A 20803-nucleotide genomic window follows, 5' to 3' on the forward strand; every position below is an offset into this window, starting at 1 on the left:
CAGAAGGCTGTGGAGGCGAAGTCACTGAATATATTTAAGAAAGACAGATTTCTACACACAGAAGGCATCAAAGCGTATGGAGAGAGAGCGGGACTATGGCATTGAGATGGAGGATTAGCCATGATCGTATATAATGGCGGAGCAGGCTCGGAGGCCCAATGGCCGACTTGTGATCCTATTTTCTCTGTTATTATTACTGGGCCCGCTCTCCAGCCCCGGGATGGGAGCCATTTCAAAGGCGCGTGCGTGCTTCCATTGAATTTTATCGTGAGCAGAGCGTTCGGTTTTTCTCGACGAAAAGAAACCCTTTCCTGTCCTTGTGTGTGAAGGTGAGGTGAGGACAAGAGGGTCTTTTCAAAATTGGAAACATAAAGCATTTGGAGATGCCGGGGATTAAACCCGAGACCTCATACATGCAAAGCATGCGCTCTACCACTGAGCTACATCCCCACAGTCAAGTTAGCTTCACTTTAGAATAAACAATTGAGATTTCCGCTCCGTCTCTCCGGACAACGAGATGCTCAGTCATACCACGTGCTCACAATGTTCAACCTCTGCTTCAGTTCACGGGGTTTCTGCTCCTCTTTACTTTGAACTTTCCAACAAAAAAGTCAGCGGAAATAAAAAAAAATACCATTGCCAATAGTCAGTGACGAGGCTGACATCCAACCTCTGAATCATAAAGTGAGATGGATGAATGACACATTGTCAAACAAGAGCTGGGACTGCTCGCTCGACATTGCACCGTCACACATTCCGGTCAGCCGGCGGCATCTATGAGCTGAGCTGCTGAGGACCCCGTGAAATCAAGTCCTGCTCCGAGACAATTTAATACTTGTGGAGCCTCAAAAGTTGGAACTCGCTGCGCTCAGAAAGCGCGATTCGCCTTTCCGTGCGTAATTCTGATGAAAAATATTTTTGGAGATGCTGGGGATTGAACCCAGGACATGCGCTCTACCACTGAGCTGCATCCCCAGATGAAATAAACAGCTCCCCAAGGAAAGAAGAACTGATTGTCCTCATTTCATGCGACCACCCATGGTGGGTCAACCACGTGATGGATTATTTCCAGTTTCAAAGATTGGGGAGGAGCAGGGAACAGGCGTTTGGACCACACAGAGGGAAGAATAGTCTGGATATTAGGCGGTTCTTCATTTCCCAGAGAGTAGTTAGTCTCTGGAATGCATTGCCGGCTGGTCTGGTGGGTGCTGACACTTCATACACTGGGCTTAAAATCATCTAGTTTTCTGCTCCAAGCAGACAGTTAAAAATGAAGAATGCGGACCTGATGCGACTGTGGGTGAACGGAAGAAACCAGGCCTCGGCACTTAGTCTAATGAGAAAGGGGGAGTTGAGAGGAAATGCTGGGAAAGGGGGGAGAGGTTCCTTGAACCGTGCTGTAACCACCCTTCCTATTTCAGGGCGCATTTTTCGAACGCTCCCGTTATCAGTCACTTCGCTTACGGTTGGACGGGACCAGAAATGCTCAGGCACATTGTAAGGAATCTTACAACACCAGGTTATAGTCCAACAATTTTATTTTAAAATCACAAGCTTTCGGAGATTATCCCCTTCGTCATCAGGCACATTGTAGCAGAGGCCGGCAAGAATATTTCGAGTCCTCCAGCTTCAGAGGAGGGCAAGGTGAGGCGTGGAGAGCATTGAGTCTCATTTCACTACAGAGGGCCAGGTGTGAGTTTGTGTTTAAAGATCACTTCACAAAAAACACCTTGACGAACTGAGGTGACTGACGGACATCATGGTCAGGAATAGACCAGCTGGTTCATCAATCCTGCCTCACATGCCCGGAGCATCGTGACTGGACACTTCCTACCGACACCACCCGCCCCACCCACCGGAAACATGTAATCTCCTGGGAGCGGTTACAAACCAGAAAAAAATACAGGGCCAATTTCTGGAAAATTCCTGCCCGACATCTTCAGACGATCGAAACCAGTCCAGGACATGACAGTGACCATGTGTCGGTTAACTGTAAAACCACTCACCTTCCATGTGATGCGATCTCTGACCCAGTCAAGAACCGATTCAGATCCCTCGAGAAGGCAGAAAGAGAGAGTCTGCACAGACCAAACCGGCTCGCAATGCATTCCAGAGACTCACTGCTCTCTGGGAAATGAAGAACCTCCAAACATCCAGCCTATTCTCACCTCTGTGTATTCTAAACGCATTTCCGCTGAACTCCAGCCTCTGAATCATAAAGTGAGTTGTATGAATGACAGAGCGTCAAACAGGACCGAGAACTCGGATTGCTCTCTCGACATTGCACCGTCACACATTCCGGTCAGTCGGAGGCTGCTATGAGCTGAGCTGCTGAGGTGACCGTGAGATGACGTCCTGCTCCAGGCCAAATTAATGCTGTGGAGCCTCAGAAGATTCATCTTTCCGTGGGCGGCGGGTGGGAGAGGGGGAAGAGACTCCTTGGTGTAAGATGAGGCATTTTCAGCAAATAGAGCGTACATTTAGATTAAGAGTTTTCAAAATATAAACCATAGAAACCACTCACGTTTACATTCGGCATCTTAATGCATAATCAACACCCGCTTATAAACATAATATCTCTGGGAATCGAAGGATTGTCGCTGAGGATCATGAAATGGCCGAGTTAAAACTTACCCAGAATACAGAAGGTCAGACTGAGCGAGGTGATGCTGGAAGCTGCTTATATTGCAGGGTTCAAACATTTTGCAGAAGATAACAGGCGACATTGTGAATGTGTTGCGACTATGTTGAGAATATATCGACCTTGGGCATGTCGAGATATTGGGGTCTTGTGTCCGCACAGACCATAAGCATTTCTGATAGGAATGTGAATAACAAATAAAGATCAGGGAGAGTTTGCATGAAATGATTGGTGTAAACAATTCTCGTTTTACATTTGAATTTATAGATGGACAGGCCGACGAGAGAGAGAGAGAGACGGATAAGCAGCCACCCGAGGGTTACAGCTTCTATCCAAAGCAAGACTAACAGTTAGTACCGTGTCCTTCTTATTAATACTATGGCCTTAAACATTGTGTGTGTTGATACTTGTTTATATCCAATAAAGGATTAATCGCAACCTATTGGTGTCGAGTCTGAATCGATCTTATAAACTGGCCACTGCAGCATCGGAGATAATGTGGATTGAGTGAAACTAAGTGCCTCGGACGGACAAGGTGCTAAACCCAGTCCGTTAAGTTGGGAAAACCGTTTCGGCGGGAGCATGAGTTTTCCTTCCAATACTAACAGTAACAATGGGAACTATCAGGGAAGCTTTTTTTAAAAAAGAATCTGAGCGTCGTGATGGGCAGAGAAGTCTGTTAAGAATTGTCCATGATGTGGAGATGCTGGTGATGGACTGGGGTGGACAAATGTAAGGAATCTTACAACACAAGGTTATCGTCCAACAGTTTTATTTGAAAATTGCAAGCTTTCGGAGGCTTTCTCCTTCGTCAGGTGGAGAAAGCCTCCGAAAGCTTGTGATTTTCAAATAAAACTGTTGGACTATAACCTGGTGTTGTAAGATTCCTAAGAATTGTCCGAGAGCTAACATATGAGGAGTGGTTGAGTAGATTGGGACTCTACTCATTGGAGTTCAGAAGAATGAGAGGCGATCTTATTGAAACATATAAGATTGTGAAGGGGCTTGATCGGGTGGATACGGTAAGGATGTTCCCAAGGATGGATGAAACTAGAACTAGGGGGCATAATCTTAGAATAAGGGGCTGCTCTTTCAAAACTGAGATGAGGAGAAACTTCTTCACTCAGAGGGTAGTAGGTCTGTGGAATTTGCTGCCCCAGGAAGCTGTGGAAGCTACATCATTGAATAAATTTCAAACAGAAATAGAGTTTCATTGAAGTAAAGGGAATTAGGGGTTACGGGGAGCGGGCAGGAAATTGGACATGAATTTAGATTTGAGGTTAGGATCAGATCAGCCATGATCTTATTGAATGGCGGAGCAGGCTCGAGGGGCCGATTGGCCTACTCCTGCTCCTATTTCTTATGTTCTTATGTTATCCTCAACACCTCAGTAACACAGGACGCCGTGCTCTACGGGCAGTTCCCCGGGATGCACACCGAGATAGATATCAACTGCTGCTGGAAGACCATCAACTCGGTGAAGGAGGCTCTTTTGTCTGCCAGAAACCTGCTGGTCTTCCAGCTGACGGAGCTGTCCACACCGAGTGTTGCCGACTGGCACACTCCAAGGTCCAGGGTTATGTGCTGAGGGACGCACTGAAGTGAATTGCAGCCTACACAAAGGCTTTATGAGTAAAGGCCACTGTGTAAGGCCATTTCACCTTGTATTGTACAGAATGTACTCGAAGATATGGACAGTGTTTTGAATTGAGGTAATGAGGTCATAGTGTGCAAGATCTGTATTGTTTTGAAAGGCAATTGTGACATTTACATTGAAATGTGTGTACCCTTAAATTTTAAGAAATAAAGTAGATTTTGAAATTTTAATGAAGTATTGGAGCACAGATACACATATCATTAAAAGTTGCGACGCAGGTTAAAAAGGCAAATCAAGCTGTGGGGTACAATTCTAGAGGGATAGCATTGATAAGCAAAGAAGTTGTGCTGAACTTGTGTGGAGCCTTGGCAAGGCCACAATTGGAGTATTGTGTACAGTTCTGGTCTCCATATTACAGGAAGGATATAGATGCATTGGAGCCGGTGCAAAAAAGATTCCCAAGGATGATACCAGAACTGAGAGGCTATCCTGATCAAGAAAGGATGAACACGCTGGGACTCTTTCCTCAGATCGTGATAAGGTTTGGTAGTGTAGACAAAATGTTTCCTCTTGTGAGGGAGGCCAAAATTAGAGTTCATAAATATAAGGGAAGTCTCCCCAAAGCCTTTCCACCATCTACAAGGCACAAGTCAGGAGTGTGATGGAATACACTCCACTTGCCTGGATGAGTGCAGCTCCAACAACACTCAAGAAGCTCGACACCATCCAAGATGAAGCAGCCCGCTTGATTGGCACCCCATCCACCACCCTAAACATTCACTCCCTTCACCACCGGCGCACAGTGACTGCAGTGTGTACCATCCACAGGATGCACTGCAGCAACTCGCCAAGGCTTCTTCGACAGCACCTCCCAAACCCGCGACCTCTCCCACCTAGAAGGACAAGAGCAGAAGGCACATGGGAACATCACCACCTGCACGTTTCCCTCCAAGTCACACACCATCCCGAGTTGGAAATATATCGCCGTTCCTTCATCGTCACTGGGTCAAAATCCAGGAACTCCCTTCCTAACAGCACTGTGGGAGAACCGTCACCACACGGACTGCAACGGTTCAAGAAGGCGGCTCACCACCACCTTCTCAAGGGCAGTTACGGATGGGCAATAAATGCCGGCCTTGCCAGCGACGCCCACATCCCATGAACGAATAAATAAAAAAAAATCCAATCAGGGAATTCAGGAGAAACTTCTTTATCCAAAGAGTGGCAAGAATGTGGAATACGCTGTCACAGGGAGTGGTTGAGGCAAATAACGTAGATGCATTAAAGGGGAAGCTAAATAAGCACAAGAGGGAGAAAGGAATAAGGTATCCTGACAGGGTTAGATGAAGTAGGGAGGGAGGAGGCTCGTGTGGAGCATGAAGGCTGGCATAAACCAATTGGGCCGAATGGCCTGTTTCTGTGCTGTAGTTTCTATGTAACTCAATATATTATTTTGAGGTTGGTGGAAGAGCAGAGGGACCTGGGGGCGTGTATTCACAAATCTTTGAAAGTGGCAGGACAAGTTGATAAGGCGCTTAAGAAAGCGTATGGGATACATGGGTTTGTAAATAGTGGCATTGAATACACAAATAGGGAAGCCATGTTAAATCTTTACCAAAGACTGGTTAGGCCTCAGCTGGAGTATTGTGTACAACACTGCGCACCACAGTTTAAGAAGGATGTCAAGGCCTTGGAGAGGGTACAAAGGAGATTTACCAGGGTGATGCCAGGGATGAGTGACTTCAGTTATGTGGAGGGATTGGAGAAGCTGGGATTGTTCTCCTTAGATCAGGGAAGGTTAAGGGGAGACCTAATAGAGGTGTTCAAAATAATGAGAGTTTTTTATAGAGCGAATAGTGAAAACTGTGTACTCTGGCAACTGGATTGGTAACCAGAGGTCATAGGTTTAAAATAATTGGCAAAACAACTAGAGGGGAAATGAGAAGGATATTTTTTTTGAACAGAGGTTGCGAAACACTGCCTGAAAGGATGGGGTCCCTTTTAGAGGCTGTCTTCGTGTCAGAGACTCAAAATCCCTATTTCAACTGGGAACCTGCAGGAACTGAGTGAAACGGGTTTGCTTTTGTACCTGGATTCAATGTACAATGTGGAGAAATCGGTAAAATTTTTAAATGAATCGGCAGGAGTGAACATGATCAATACAATTATATGAAAACTGTAAATGAAGCCGCTCATTGTTGTTGGACCAGTCCTTTCTGAGCAGAGCTTTTAACTTTATTCCTGAGAGAGATCTCATTAAGATAATGCCCTGGACTTTGAGATGTTTTTGATTTACCCACATCATCATTTACATCGGAGCCAAAGCTGCTGATGTAATGTGTTTGTTCAAATGACTGTAACGAATAGCAATGATCAGGGGTATAACCGTGTCAGTGGAGATTTACCCCCTGTATAAATCAGGGATCGCTATAATGAATCCACTCAGACTGCCTGCCGGAGCTGCGGTTTTCATGCCAACAGAAGTCACTGCTTCTCAAAGAAATGGGATATTCAGTAATGTATCCGATAGAATGCATTTATTATCCTGTTCTTGCAGCCATTGGAGTTCCAGGTAAGCCATTATCTCAGCTCTTAATGGTGTTAATCGATATTAACTCTGCTGCTGTACTTGGCATTCTTTTTTCTTCCATCATGTATTACACAGTGGACTGTTCTGTGCGAAGTGACTGCTCTTTTTTCTTGTAGCAGCTGCATGACAGATGTTACGATCTTGGATATCCAAACCTGGCATTGTTACTGGATTATTCTCTGTACTGAATGTATTGGAATCGGGTGTCTGGGCTAAGAGCTGGTATCAGGCCATCAGGAGCTGTTAACAGTTTCATGTTTTGGAACTAACCTGTCTTGGAATATTTTTTCATCAATGTGTTTTCAGTGATTGATAATGAGACAGCTCACGGTCTCAGTTTTACAAGGAGGCAGCGCAATGTCCTCCCTCCCCAATAACATGTTTCAGTTTAACTGGGATTTCAATGTATTTATTGGCTATCACAGTTATGAAATATTATTTCATTCTGTGTATATCTGACGCCGCATCAAATGTTTGGTTACTGAACTGTGTTTGCTGCTGATTCTTTCACATCTCATTCTCTGCTTCACTGAGGATGAATTCACTGTAAAATGCAATGTTTTGATGTTGTGTTGTATCAGTTTCCGTTTTATCTGTTGGAATCATGAGCCCTTCTATTTATCTTTAGATCTTCAGCAGCAGCGGTCGTTTTGGCGTTTCGTTAATTGAACAATGCCGCCATCTAACGCTGTACTTTTTAATTACAGTTATAGGAATTTAATTTATTTTGAATAAAATCTGGAAGAGGCATTCGACTCTGTTTATCCCATGCATTGTCGATGAAGTGAGCAGTGTAGGTGAACAGGTGGAGAACGGGATGATCTGTAGAAATATTAAACCGTTCACAGAGACTTAACCATTTATCAAACTGACATTAAGAACACGATCGTTGGAACATGGGGCTGGTGAAGAGAAAGCAGGCGCAGGATGTTAGGATTTACTCCGATGTGAAAAGCGGCTTTGAGAAAGAGAGCAGAGAGAGTGCATACAATAATCACTCAAAAATAATGGTTGCACTTCGTAATTGGATTGTGTTACTGGGACCTATCGATTCGATTTCCTCTAACACTCTGCTGCAGTCTCTCCCTGTGAATCTCAGCCTCTCCTCCCACTGCACTGAATCCTCTGTCTCCTCACCCGTTTGCTTCAGTTGACCCGTTTTCCAAACCATATGCTGCTGACTCCCCTCCACCTCCTCCATGTCCTTTTTTTGTCACCCTCCCAATCTCACTCACTGCCTCCGTCTCCAGCTGCCTCTTCCAGTCCGATCCGAAATCTAAAACTCACCGTGGCGGATCTCGGTCTTTCCCGTTTTGTGCGAGCCCCTGTCGTCTCTCTCCGCCCAGAGCAACAAACCAGATGCATCTTCCCGTGTCCCTTCTCGACCATGGATCACTTTCCCTTCTGTCTGGAACGCAAAACCGGATGTAATCGGCACATGAAGCCACTTTTCCCTTTCCCGCTGGAACTGCGCCCTCACTCGGCTCTTCCAGGTAATGCGATGCTCACTTTATTTACTTCCTGTATCAATTTCCCAATTGATTACTGACAGTTGTGTTTAAAAACAATTCTCTGCCCGAAAGCCCTGCCCAGGTCTGTTAACCAGTTTCCAACATTTGATGCAGCAACAAAGCTGGAAATTTCACCCCAGATCCTTTCAAACTGCACCTTTGTCTCCAGGTCTGATCAGTAATTTCTCTGCTTCGTTTTCTCTCTCTCACAGTTAACTTGGTGGCGATTGTGATCCTGTCCCGAGGAAAGTGCGGACTCTCCAAATGTATCACTCGCTACCTGGTGGGAATGGCGGCGGCCGATCTCCTCGTCGTTATCACCGATGTCATAATGAAGCGCATTGCTGATATTTATTTCCCAGTTTCATTTTTGACCATTACCCCCGTGTGCCGTCTCATTGTCATCCTGAGTGTAGCAGCCACAGCGGCCTCTGTCTGGTTCACAGTGATTTTCACCTTTGATCGATTTGTGGCCATTTGTTGTCAGAAGCTGAAAACAAAATATTGCACCGAGAAAACGGCGGCTGCTTTTATCGCGGTGGTGAGTGCGCTGAGCTGTTTACTGAACATTCCCTGGTACTTTGTATTTGGTCCGGAATATATAATGGACAATGTACCCCGGGGTTGTGTCTGGAAAACGGCCTTTTTTACTTCACCCGCATGGGAAGCCTTTGACTTGTTTAATCTTGTGTTAATGCCTTGTCTCCCATTCATTCTGATATTGCTGTTCAATGTTCTCACCGCCAGGCACATTTTATCGGCCAGTAGAGTCCGCAGGGGACTCCGGGGCCGCAGCAATGGAGAAAATCAGAAGGATCCAGAGATTGAGAACCGAAGGAAATCCATCATTTTACTCTTCAGTATATCAGGCAGTTTTATATTGTTATGGAGCACATTCATTTTTTATTTTATCTCTCTGCGTATAACAAACGCCCAGTACTATCCGGCCAGTGACATTGAGTCAGTCGGATTCATGCTTCAACTTCTCAGTTCCTGCACCAACACGTGTATTTATGCTGTGACCCAGACTAAATTCAGAGAGGAGCTGAAGAACGGGGTGAAATACCCACTGAATCTAATTGTTAGATTAGTTAAATCATAGAAACGTCTGAAGACTTTTCATCAGAAATTAAATAAAGATTAATTAGAGTAGATTTTCCGGTTTGGCAGTGGAGTCGACGGGCGGTAGCGGATCGGGCGCCCGTTATTCACCGCGCCTGATTGTACTATCCATTGACATCAATAAGTTCACTGAAGTAACTGATATCAATCCAATACTTCAAATGAATTTGTAAATACCAGACAGGAATTATATTTTAGCCGACAAATGTGGTGTTGTGAAATGATGCAAGATGCGAGTCTAACATGAAACGCTTTGCTGTTATTAGTCTGGAAATAATATCGTTTCAATATTAAATGTTTAATCCTGAAATGAATAAAATCAAATCCTCATTTTCGGTTGATGATTATTTCCCATCAAACACACTGCCCGGTGGGATGGACTGAGGGTGAGCTGTCAGGGTCAGACAGCGTCCTGTTCATTGGGACATTTGTTTTGACCAGAACAGAATAATAATGGACCAACACCCGGACCGTTACTAACTGGTAAAATATTAACGTATTTTCAAACTCCAGTGGGGAGTTCCGGAGATCGTTTCCTCTCTGAGCTGCTGTGCAGCAATGTTTACTCACTGGAACTGGTTCCGGAATCGCAGATCAATTTCCTTGGTGTCATCCCAGACGCATGGTCCCGGTCTGTGAACCAGGATAAAGTCAAGGTTATCACCTCCTTAGCACGGCCCACAGATGAGACCTCCCTGCACTTTTTTTCTGGGTATGACAGGTTGTGTGGGGATTTTATCTCTGACTAAATGGAAATTGCCGCTCCCCTGTATGGGCTACTTCGAGCGGGAGTTGAACGGCAGTGACAGAGAGCCACTCCAACATCATCCCCACCCTTAATTCTAGACTTCTTATTGGTCCGATGCTTGCCGCCCCCATTATACAAAGGACTGTGCCCTTTATCCCCGTTCCCGATCTGAGAGTTCCGTCGCCATGCTTGGGTGGGTCCATCATGCTGAGACCAATCCCATTAATTTTACATCGACTCCTTTCCAGGGAGCTGAGCTGAACTACACAGAATGAGCAAGGCAGGTACTTCCAATGTATTGCGCCCTCTCTAATTCCCTCCACATCATTGGAGGTCAGAAGGTTAAGGTTTACACCCATCATAGTCCAGGGCTCTTCCAAACAAAAGGCCGAATTAAAGAGGGAAATGTGTCCAGTGCCAGAATCACTGATTGGCCCGAATCACTGATTGGCCGCCTTGTCCACCGAGACCCTCGAGTTCCCACCAGCTGAAGATGTTCGGAGAATTTTTACTGACCCGGATCAACAAAGGTTTAAATCTCATAGAAAGTAGTCAGATTCTAAATTTGAGCCAAGATAGTTATATAAAGGGGTGGTTCAAGGGAACTTCAGATGAGTGTAAATTGAAACGCTGCAGCTCTGTCTGTTACAACCGCAAGCCGTGTAATCAAATGGAGTAAGTTTGGGGTTTGATACCAAAGGTAGTGACAGTCCCCACACTGAGAAGGTTGTGTCTGGCCACGCTGGCCGAGCAGATGCAGGACGTCCCGCCCAGTTGGCCCGTACCCCACCACCTTTGGAAAAGTTCTTGAAGGGGAACCCTTTCCATCATAAGGCCGTCAGACAGTGGACGGCACGGAATGTTCTGAGGCTCCTGCAGGTAATGGAGAGGGTGGATCCGATCGGGAAGTTCCCCCAAAATGACGGGCGAAACTATTTAGTGGAACGTTACATCACCGGAACTGACTAACAGGCACCAGAATGTAGCTTGGATGATGGTGAAAAGGGCCATCCCAATACAGTCTTTCCTGCGCACAGCATCTCATCACCACCGTGAATTGCCCTCGAGGCTCAGCAGAAACAAGGCCATCGTCCATCTCCTGGTGGACTTTCCCTTGGCGCAGAAGGTGTGGAGAGAGATGCGTTGGTATCTGTCCCAGTTCATCCCCAACAGATCGGTAACACAGGACCCTGTGCCCTATGAGTAGTTCCCCAGGACGCACACCAAAACAGATATCAACTGCTGCTGGAAGACCATCAACTCGGTGAAGGAGGCCCTTTTGTCGGCCCGAAACTTGCTGGTCTTCCAACTGCAGGAGCTATCCACGACCGAGTGTTGCCGACTGGCACACTCCAAGGTCCAGGATTACAAGCTGTGGGACGCACTGAGGCACGCTCCGGCTTAAACAAAGGCTCTATGGGGAAAGGCCACTGTGTAAGGCCATTTCACCTTGCATCGTACAGCACGTATTTGAAGATATGTACTGTGTTTTGGATTGTAATGGTGAGATCGTAGTGTGTACGATTTGTATTGTGTTGTTTTGAATTGTAATAATGGAATGGTAGTGTGTACGATCTGTATTGTATTGTGTTGAATTGTAATAATGGAATGGTAGTGTGTATGATCTGTATTGTATTGTATTGTTTTGAATTGTAATGATGGAATGGTAGTGTGTCTGATCTGTATTGTATTGTTTTGAATTGTAACTGTGATATTTACATTGAACTGTGTGGATCCATAAATTTTATGCAATAAAGACTATTTTGAAATATCAAAAAAAAACTGTCTCACCGTGGCTGTTTGTACTGGACAGTGAACAGTGGAAATACAGACGGACAGTAAAGATGTGGGGAGTTATACAAAGAGCATCTATTGCAGGCACCAGGTGAGAAATAGGAGTATTTTCTTCATGGTGAAAATCTAGTGACCGTAGAAGAGTAAAGGGATTTAGGTGCACAGGTACACCAATCACTAAAAACTAGTGCACATGTTCAAAAAAAAATTAAAGATCTCAATTTCTCGGCTGTCATATCCCAAAGTACCCGCTTTCAGGTGCTTAGCCAACTCTCTGGAATTTGCTGATACAATCAGGCCCCACTGCCTCCCTCGCTGGTCCATTCCATAAATCCAGCACCCTCTGCATTAAAAATGTTACATTCAAACATTCTGCTCATCCGATGCCTCAGGTTAAGAAGACTGATTGTGGCGGGAGGGGCCAGACCATCAGCCTTTCGTGAGTTTGGACATTTCTGCTTTTAATTCCGAATTTTGCATTCACAGTTTTTTCCTTTTTTTGTTCAATTCTATTTTGATTTCATTCTTGCAGATTTTGCATTTTTAAACAAATTCTGTACGCTGTGAGTGATGACTCCGGGTCCTTTGATTGACAGCTCTCCCCTCCCCCCATGTTCCTGGGCTGACTCCTCCCATCACGTGACACGCTGCGGCGTCACTCACATTTGCGCGCTGATGTCACGACGCTTACGTGCCGCATCGGCCGCAGGGACGCCGCGCATGCGCCGCGCTGTCGCTGTGCCGCGTTCCCCCAGCAACAGGCCGACGCCGGGAGGATGAGGATGGCGTCCTCGGGCGGGCGGTGCTGTGGGCGGGGGCGAGGCCGACAGAGGGAGGGCCCGCACCCGGGAGTGGCCTGAGAGGGGAGGGGGAGACCGCCGGAGTTCTTCGGGGCCTCCTGCGGGCCCCGTGAATCTGAACTCTGTCAGCGCCCGGTGTCGAGCTGGGCTCGGGGGGGAGTCACTCTCCCGCCTCCCCGTCAAACGGGCCGTGGGTCGGAGCCCAAAAGTGAGCGAGAATCAAACAGCACAGAGAGAGGCCGCTCGGCCCATCGCGCCTGTGCCGGCTCTGTGAAAGAGGCCGCTCGGCCCATCGCGCCTGTGCCGGCCCTGTGAAAGAGGCCGCTCGGCCCATCGCGCCTGTGCCCACCCTGTGAAAGAGCGATCCCATTAGTCCCACTCCCCCTGCTCTTTCCCCACAGTCCCGCAAATTTCCCCCCTTCAAGGATTGAGCCGATTCCCTTTTGAAAGTTATTATTGAATCTGCTCCCACCGCCCTTTCAGGCAATGAATTCCAGATCAGAACAACTCGCTGCCTAAAAACATTCTCCTCATCTCCCTCTGGCTCTTTTCCCAATTCCCTTCAATCTGTGTCCTCTGGTTACCGACCCTCCCGCCAGTGACAACAGTTTCTCCCCATCGACTCCATCAAAACCCCTCCTCATTTTCAACCACTCCATTAAATCTCCCCTTAACCGTCTCTGCTCTAAGGAGAACAATCCCAGCTTCTCCAGTCTCTCCCGGGAACTGAAGTCCCTCATCCCCGGGACCATTCTGGTAAATCTCCCCTGAACCTTCTCTGCTCCAAAGAGAGTAATCCCAGCTTCTCTATTCTCTCCACATAATTATTATTATTTATTAAGTGGGTTGTGCTGGGTATCTGGAAGCTGTAATTCGGTGAGTAGAAAGCAGTGGGAGGATAAGTCTGCAGATTGATTTTGGGAGATGGTGAAGACGGTGATCGTGGATTCAGACAAGGGAGGGAGGTGGTCTTTGAGACCGTCCGTGCTCTGTTGTAAGATCTCACTGTGTGTGTCTTGTTCCAGCCTTTCCCATTTGTACCTGTGACCTGACTGGCGGAGTCTGCGACCTCAACTGCTGCTGTGACCCTGACTGTTCCCCCGCGGACATCAATGTCTTCCCCACCTGTCTGCCGGGCAGTGAACCGTAAGTTTCTGTTCATGTTTTACTACATTGGCTCCCGGTCCGACAAAGCTTCGATTTTCAGACCCTCGTCCTCTTTTTCAAATCCCTCCATGGTCCTCGCCCTCTCCCGATCTCTGTCACCTCCTCCAACCGATTTAATCTCCACCGACAACCCCATGTCACTCCACCCTATCGTGGAATCGAACCCACCCATTTATCTCCTCCCACACACCATCTGCACTCTGCGCTCAGTCAGTGCTGGGACACTCAATCCTGTTATACACACAGTCAGTGCTGGGACACTCAATCCTGTTATACACACAGTCAGTGCTGGGACACTCAATCCTGTTATACACACAGTCAGTGCTGGGACACTCAATCCTGTTATACACACAGTCAGTGCTGGGACACTCAATCCTGTTATACACACAGTCAGTGCTGGGACACTCAATCCTGTTATACACACAGTCAGTGCTGGGACACTCAATCCTGTTATACACACAGTCAGTGCTGGGACAGTCAGTCCTGTTATACATACAGTCAGTGCTGGGACACTCAGTCCTGTTATACGCACAGTCAGTGCTGAGACACTCAATCCTGTTATACGCACAGTCAGTGCTGGGACACTCAGTCCTGTTATACGCACAGTCAGTGCTGAGACACTCAATCCTGTTATACGCACAGTCAGTGCTGGGACACTCAGTCCTGTTATAGACACATTCAGTGCTGGGACACTCAGTCCTGTTATACACACAGTCAGTGCTGGGACACTCAGTTCTGTTATCCACACAGTCAATACTGGGACACTCAGTCCTGTTATACACACAGTAAGTGCTGGGACACTCAGTCCTGTTATACACACAGTCAGTGCTGGGACACTCAGTCCTGTTATACACACAGTCAGTGCTGGGACACTCAGTCCTGTTATACACAGAGTCAGTGCTGGGACACTCAGTCCTGTTATACACACAGTCAGTGCTGGGACACTCAGTCCTGTTATACACACGGTCAATGCTGGGACACTCAGTCCTGTTATACACACAGTCAGTGCTGGGACACTCAGTCCTGTTTTCCACACAGTCAGTGCTGGGACATATTGGATATAATGACCTTGGAGGGGGTACAGTGCAAATTCACCAGAATGACACTGGGGCTTGAAGGGTTCAATTATAAGGACCGGTTGCATAAACTTGGTTTGCATTCCCTTGAGTTTAGAAGGTTGAGGGGTGATCTGATCCAGATATTTAAAATTATAAATGGATTCGATAGGGTCGAAATGGGAACTATTTTCTCTGGTCGGTGAATCCAGAACAATAGGTCATAAACTTAAATTTAGAGCAAGGGTGTCTTGGATTGAAATCAGGAAACTCTTTCCCACACAAGGGTAGTGGAAATCTGCTCAGGCTGATTGAAGTGGACCGTGTGATATAATAGAATTTTCTGTCCTGTCAGACTTGGACATCTTGCAGATCCATCTTTTAAAAACGTGGAGGAACTCAGTTCTAAGATGGATTCTACTCACTTCATCATAAGTCCTCAATCACCTTGTCTTATCATCGAGATATCAAGAACGAGAAACACAGTGTTTAAAAAAGCTGATTTATTTGACACTTGTACAGAATATTAAACTCCAGCCCAGTTAAAGGGATTATTAACATCTGAAACAAACCCCAACTCTCTGAATGAACACGGTTCAGTCCTGGATGTGATTAACATCAGCAATAACAGCAGAATCCAACCCCTGCAGTCACATGTGAACCCGCTGGTGACTCAGCAGGTGGGATGACTGAGTGAATCCCATCCCACACACAGAGCAGGTGATCGGCCTCTCCCCAGTGTGAATACGTTCATGTCTCAGCAGATCCCAAATTCTTTTAAAGCTCTTCTCACAGTTAGAACATTTAAAGGGTCTCTTATCAGTGTGAACAAGTTGGTGTTCATTGAGGCCAGATGAACAAGTGAATTCCTTCCCACACACAGAGCAGGTGAATGGCCTCTCCCCAGTGTGAACTCGCTGGTGTGTCAGCAGGGTGGATGACTGAGCGAATCCCTTCCCGCACAGGGAGCAGGTGAATGGCCTCTCCCGGATGTGAACTTGCTGGTGTGTCAGCAGGTGGGATGATCGAGTGAAACTCTTCCCACACACGGAGGAGGTGAACAGCCTCTCCCCACTGTGAACTCGCTGGTGTATCAGTAGGCTGGATGACCGAGTGAATCCCTTCCCACACACGGAGCAGGTGAACAGCCTCTCCCCACTGTGAACTCGCTGGTGTGTCAGTAGGCTGGATGACCGGGTGAATCCCTTCCCACACACGGAGCAGGTGAACGGCCTCTCCCCAGTGTGAGTGCGTTGGTGTGTCAGCAGATCACTTTTTCTTTTAAAGCTTTTCTCACAGACAGAACATTTAAAAAGTCTCTTATCAGTGTGAACAAGCTGATGTTCAATGAGGTGGGAAGATTGAGTGAATCCGCTCCCACACACGGAGCAGGTGAACGGCCTCTCCCCAGTGTGAATTCGCTGGTGTGTCAGCAGGTTGGATGACTGAGTGAATCAATTCCCTTAACTTCGTGCAGGTGAACGGCGTCTCCCCAGTGTGAGTGCGTTGGTGTGTCAGCAGATCACTTTTTCTTTTAAAGCTCTTCTCACAGACAGAACATTTAAAAAGTCTCTTATCAGTGTGAACAAGTTGAAGTTCAGTGAGGTGGGATGACTGAGTTAATCCCTTCCCACACACGGAGCAGGTGAACGGCCTCTCTCCAGTGTGTCTGCGTCGATGAGTTTCCAGCCGGGATGAGTAACTGAATCCCCTCCCACAGTCCCCACATTTCCACGGTTTCTCCATGGTGCGGGTGTCCTCATGTCTCTCCACGTTGGAGATCAGTGGAAGTCTCGTCTGCACAGAGAACACGTGTCTCGTTTCTCTCCACTGTGAATGGTGTGATGTTTCTTCAGGCTGTGTAACTGGTGAAAGCTCTTCCCACAGTCAGTGCACTGGAACACTCTCAATCGGGTGTGTGTGTCTCGCTGCTATTGCAGTCACAGTGATGTTTGAAATGTTTTCCCACAGATAGAACAGATCAACATTTCTCCTATATTTTAAGGCCGATAATCTTCAGGTGCTGGTGAATGGAGTCAGATCTTGACGTGATGTTTGGTTTGAGTTTCTCGTCTGTAAATCCTCCCCTTGTAATACCCTGTAAAAGGAGATAACAAAAGTCCTCACTGTGAATACAGGACAGAAATTCAGAACAGGCAATTCCAGTTCCTATGGAACATTCTTCCCGCTCATTCCCCCAGACTGTAAATCCCCGTCCCACACACTCACCCTCCTCCCTCTGCTGAAACCCAAACCCATCACACCATCTCCAACATTTTTCCTTCTGTTTAAGTTTTCTCTCTCTCCTGAAGATCCTGACTCTGACTGGGTTCAGTTCTGCACTAAATGGTTCCCCTCCCTCTCCTCCCCTGAAGTTGCTGACTCTGGTTGGGATCAGTTCAACACTCACTGGTTCCCCTCTCCTCTCCTGAATATGCTGACTCTGGCTGTGTGTATATGCTCTGCCCCTCATTTCCACACAATGTCCCTCGCTATAGCTGCCTGTAAGCCGTCCATCTGTGATATCTCCCAATTTTGGCGACAGACTGTCTCTGACCAGTTACCATTTCTCCTTCATTTAAAGAATATCCTTGATCTGTCACAATTTCTCCTTCATTTTCAGACACTCCCTAATCAAACACCATTTCTCCTACATTTATAGATACTCTCGTTTCCTTCAGATTTCTCCTTCATTTACAAACTCTCCCTGACCCGTCAGCATTTCCCTTCATTATTAGACGCTCCCTGACCCATCACTGTTTCTCCTTCAGATATCGACACTACCTGACCTGTCAACAATTCTCCTGCATTTACAGACACTCCCGGACCAATCACCGTTCCTCCTTCATTTACAGACACCCCCTGACCAGTCACCATTTTGCCTTCATTTACAGACAATCCCAGAACAAACACCATTTCTCCTTCATTTACAGACACTGCCTGACAAGTCACCATTTCTCCATCATTTACAGACTCTGCCTCATCTGTCACCATTTCTTCCTCCTTTATAGACACTCCGTCACCATTTCGCCTTCATTTTTGGACACTCCCTGACCTGTCACCATGTCTTCTCCCATTTATAATACTCCCTTACCAGACACCATTTCAAATTCATTTATAGACACTCCCTGACACGTCACCATTTCTCTTTCATTTATAGATATTCCCTGACCCTTCACCGTTTTTCCTTCATGAATAGACACTCCCTTACCAGACACCATGTTTCCTTCATTTACAGACACTCCCTAAACAAACAATTTTTCCTGGCACTTTACATGATTGTGAGGTTTATTCTGTATCTGTCAGTCTCTGATAATGTGTGTGAGTATGAGATTCATTCTGTTCCTGTCAGTCTCTGGTATTGTATGTGATTGTGGGGTTTATTCTGTATCTGTCAGTCTCTGATACTGTATATGAGTGTGGTGTTTATTCTGTAGATGTCTGTCTCTGGTACTGTGTGTCAATGTGGGATTTATTCTGTGTCCGTCTGTCTCCGATACTGTAGATGTGTTTGGGGTTTATTCTGTATTTGTTTGTCTCTGGTACTGTATATGAGTGGGGGGTATATACTGTATCTGTCTGTCCCTGGTACTGTATATGAGTGGGTGGTATATATTGTATCTGTCTGTCTCTGGCACTGTATATGAATGTGGGGATTATTCAGTATCTGTCTGTCTCTGATACTGGAAATGAGTGTGGTTTTTGTTCTGTATCTCTCTGTCTCTGGTACTGTTTGCATGTGGGGTTTATTCTGCATTTGTCAGTGTCTGGTACTGTATATGAGTGTGGGGTTTATTCTGTATCTGTCAGTCTCTGGTACTGTGTGATAGTGTGGGATTCATTCTGTGCCTGTCAGTCTGTGGTACTGTACCTGTGTGGTGTTTATTCTTTATTTTTCAGTCTCTGATACTGTACATGAGTTTGGGGATTATTCAGTATCTGTCTGTCTCTGATACTGGAAATGATTGTGGTTTTTGTTCTGTATCTGTCAGTCTCTGGTGCTGTATTTGAATGTGAGATTCATTCTGCATCTGTCAGTCTCTGGTACTGTGTGTGAATTTGGGATTCATTCTGTATCTGTCTCTGGTACTGGAAATGAGTGTGGGGTTTATTCTGCATCTGTCTGTCTCTGGTACTGTTTGAATGTGGGGTTTATTCTGTATCTGTCAGTCTCTGGTGCTGTATGTGAGTGTGGGGTTTATTCAGTATTCTGTCTGACTCTGGTACTGTGTATGAATGTGGGGTTTATTCTGTATCTGTCAGTCTCTGGTACTGTGTGTGAATTTGGGATTCATTCTCTATCTGTCTGTCTCTGGTACTGCAAATGAGTGTGGGGTTCATTCTTTATTTGTCTGTGTCCGGTACTGAATATAAATGTGAGGGTTATTCTGTATCTGTCAGTCTCTGGTACTGTGTGTGAGTGTGGGATTCATTCTGTGCCTGTCAGTCTGTGGTACGGTACGTGTGTGGGGTTTATTCTGTATCTGTCTGTAACGGGTACTGTCTGCGAGTGTCAGGTTTATTCTGCTTCTGACTGTCTCTGGTGCTGTATATGAGTGTGTGGTTTATTCTGTACTTCTCAGTCTCTGACACTGTATATAAGTGTGGGGTTCATACTGTATCTGGTACTGTACATGAGTATGTGGTTTATTCCGTATCTGTCTGTCTCTGGTACTGTGTATGAGTGTGGGATTCATTCTGTTTCTGTCTGTCTCTGGTGCTGTATGCAAATGTGGGGTTTCTCCTGTTTCTGTCAGTCTCTGATACTGTATGTGAGTTTCGGATACATTCTGTATCTGTCAGTCTCAGCTAATTTATCTCAGTCTGGGTTTCATTCTATAATTCAGTCTCTGAGACCATGTGCAAGTCTGGATTCATTCTATATTCTTATTTCAGTTTACATTATTGTATTTGAAACTATATCTTTAATACTTTAAAGTATATGCAGTATTTATCGAGTGTTTAATTTGTAAATATTGATACACTTTTGGATTTTCTTTAATCAAATAACGTGTGTGAGTTTTGGAGTAGTATTACATCTTCATCTCTGAAGTCTGTTGTGAATGATAATGTACCTTTCAATCTTTTCATGGTGAAATTATTTAACTGGTATATAATGTGTAGCTCAGTCGATAATAATGGAATTAATTCTGTATCTCAGTCTGACACTGTGAGATTTTTGGACTGGAATGTAATATATAGCTCAGCCTGCACTAATAGAATTGATAATGTATCAATCAGTCTGTTACTGTATGAGATTTTTGGACTGGTGTGTAACATGTAGCTCAGTCTGTGCTAATGGAATTGATGTATCTTTGAGTCTGATATGGTCTGACAGTGTTGGACTGCTTTATAATGTTTGGCTCAGTCTGCACTAATGGAATTGATACATTATCTTTCAATCTAACACTAAGATTTTTGGACTGGCATGTTATGTGTAACTCAGTCTGCAGTAATTTGACTTAGAGATTCATTCTGTATTTGTCTGACTGTGGTATTTTGTGATTCATTCTGTATCTGTCAGCCTGTTGTACTCTGTGTGAGTGTAGGATTCATTCTCTATATGTCAGTCCCTTGTACTGTATCTGAATGAGATTCATTCTGTTCCTGTCAGTCTCTGGCACCGTGTGTGAATTTGGGATTCGTTCCATATCTGTCAGTGTCTGGTGCTGTATGTGAGTGAGACATTCATTCCATTTCCATCAATCTCTGATACTGTATATGAGTGATAGATACAGTATATATGTCAGTCTGTGCTACTGTATGTGAGTGTGGGAT

The 20803-nt window shown here is 45.7% G+C and overlaps 1 non-coding gene across 1 annotated transcript; it reads right to left on the reverse strand.

The window, feature by feature from the left end:
* Positions 1-378: 378 nt before the first annotated feature.
* trnaa-ugc (transfer RNA alanine (anticodon UGC)) lies at positions 379-450 on the reverse strand. Its single transcript has one exon. It is a non-coding gene; the product is annotated as a tRNA-Ala (tRNA).
* Between the last annotated feature and the right edge of the window lie 20353 nt (positions 451-20803).

Source organism: Heptranchias perlo, unplaced genomic scaffold (genome assembly GCF_035084215.1).
Source record: "Heptranchias perlo isolate sHepPer1 unplaced genomic scaffold, sHepPer1.hap1 HAP1_SCAFFOLD_60, whole genome shotgun sequence".
Classification (NCBI taxonomy): domain Eukaryota; kingdom Metazoa; phylum Chordata; class Chondrichthyes; order Hexanchiformes; family Hexanchidae; genus Heptranchias; species Heptranchias perlo.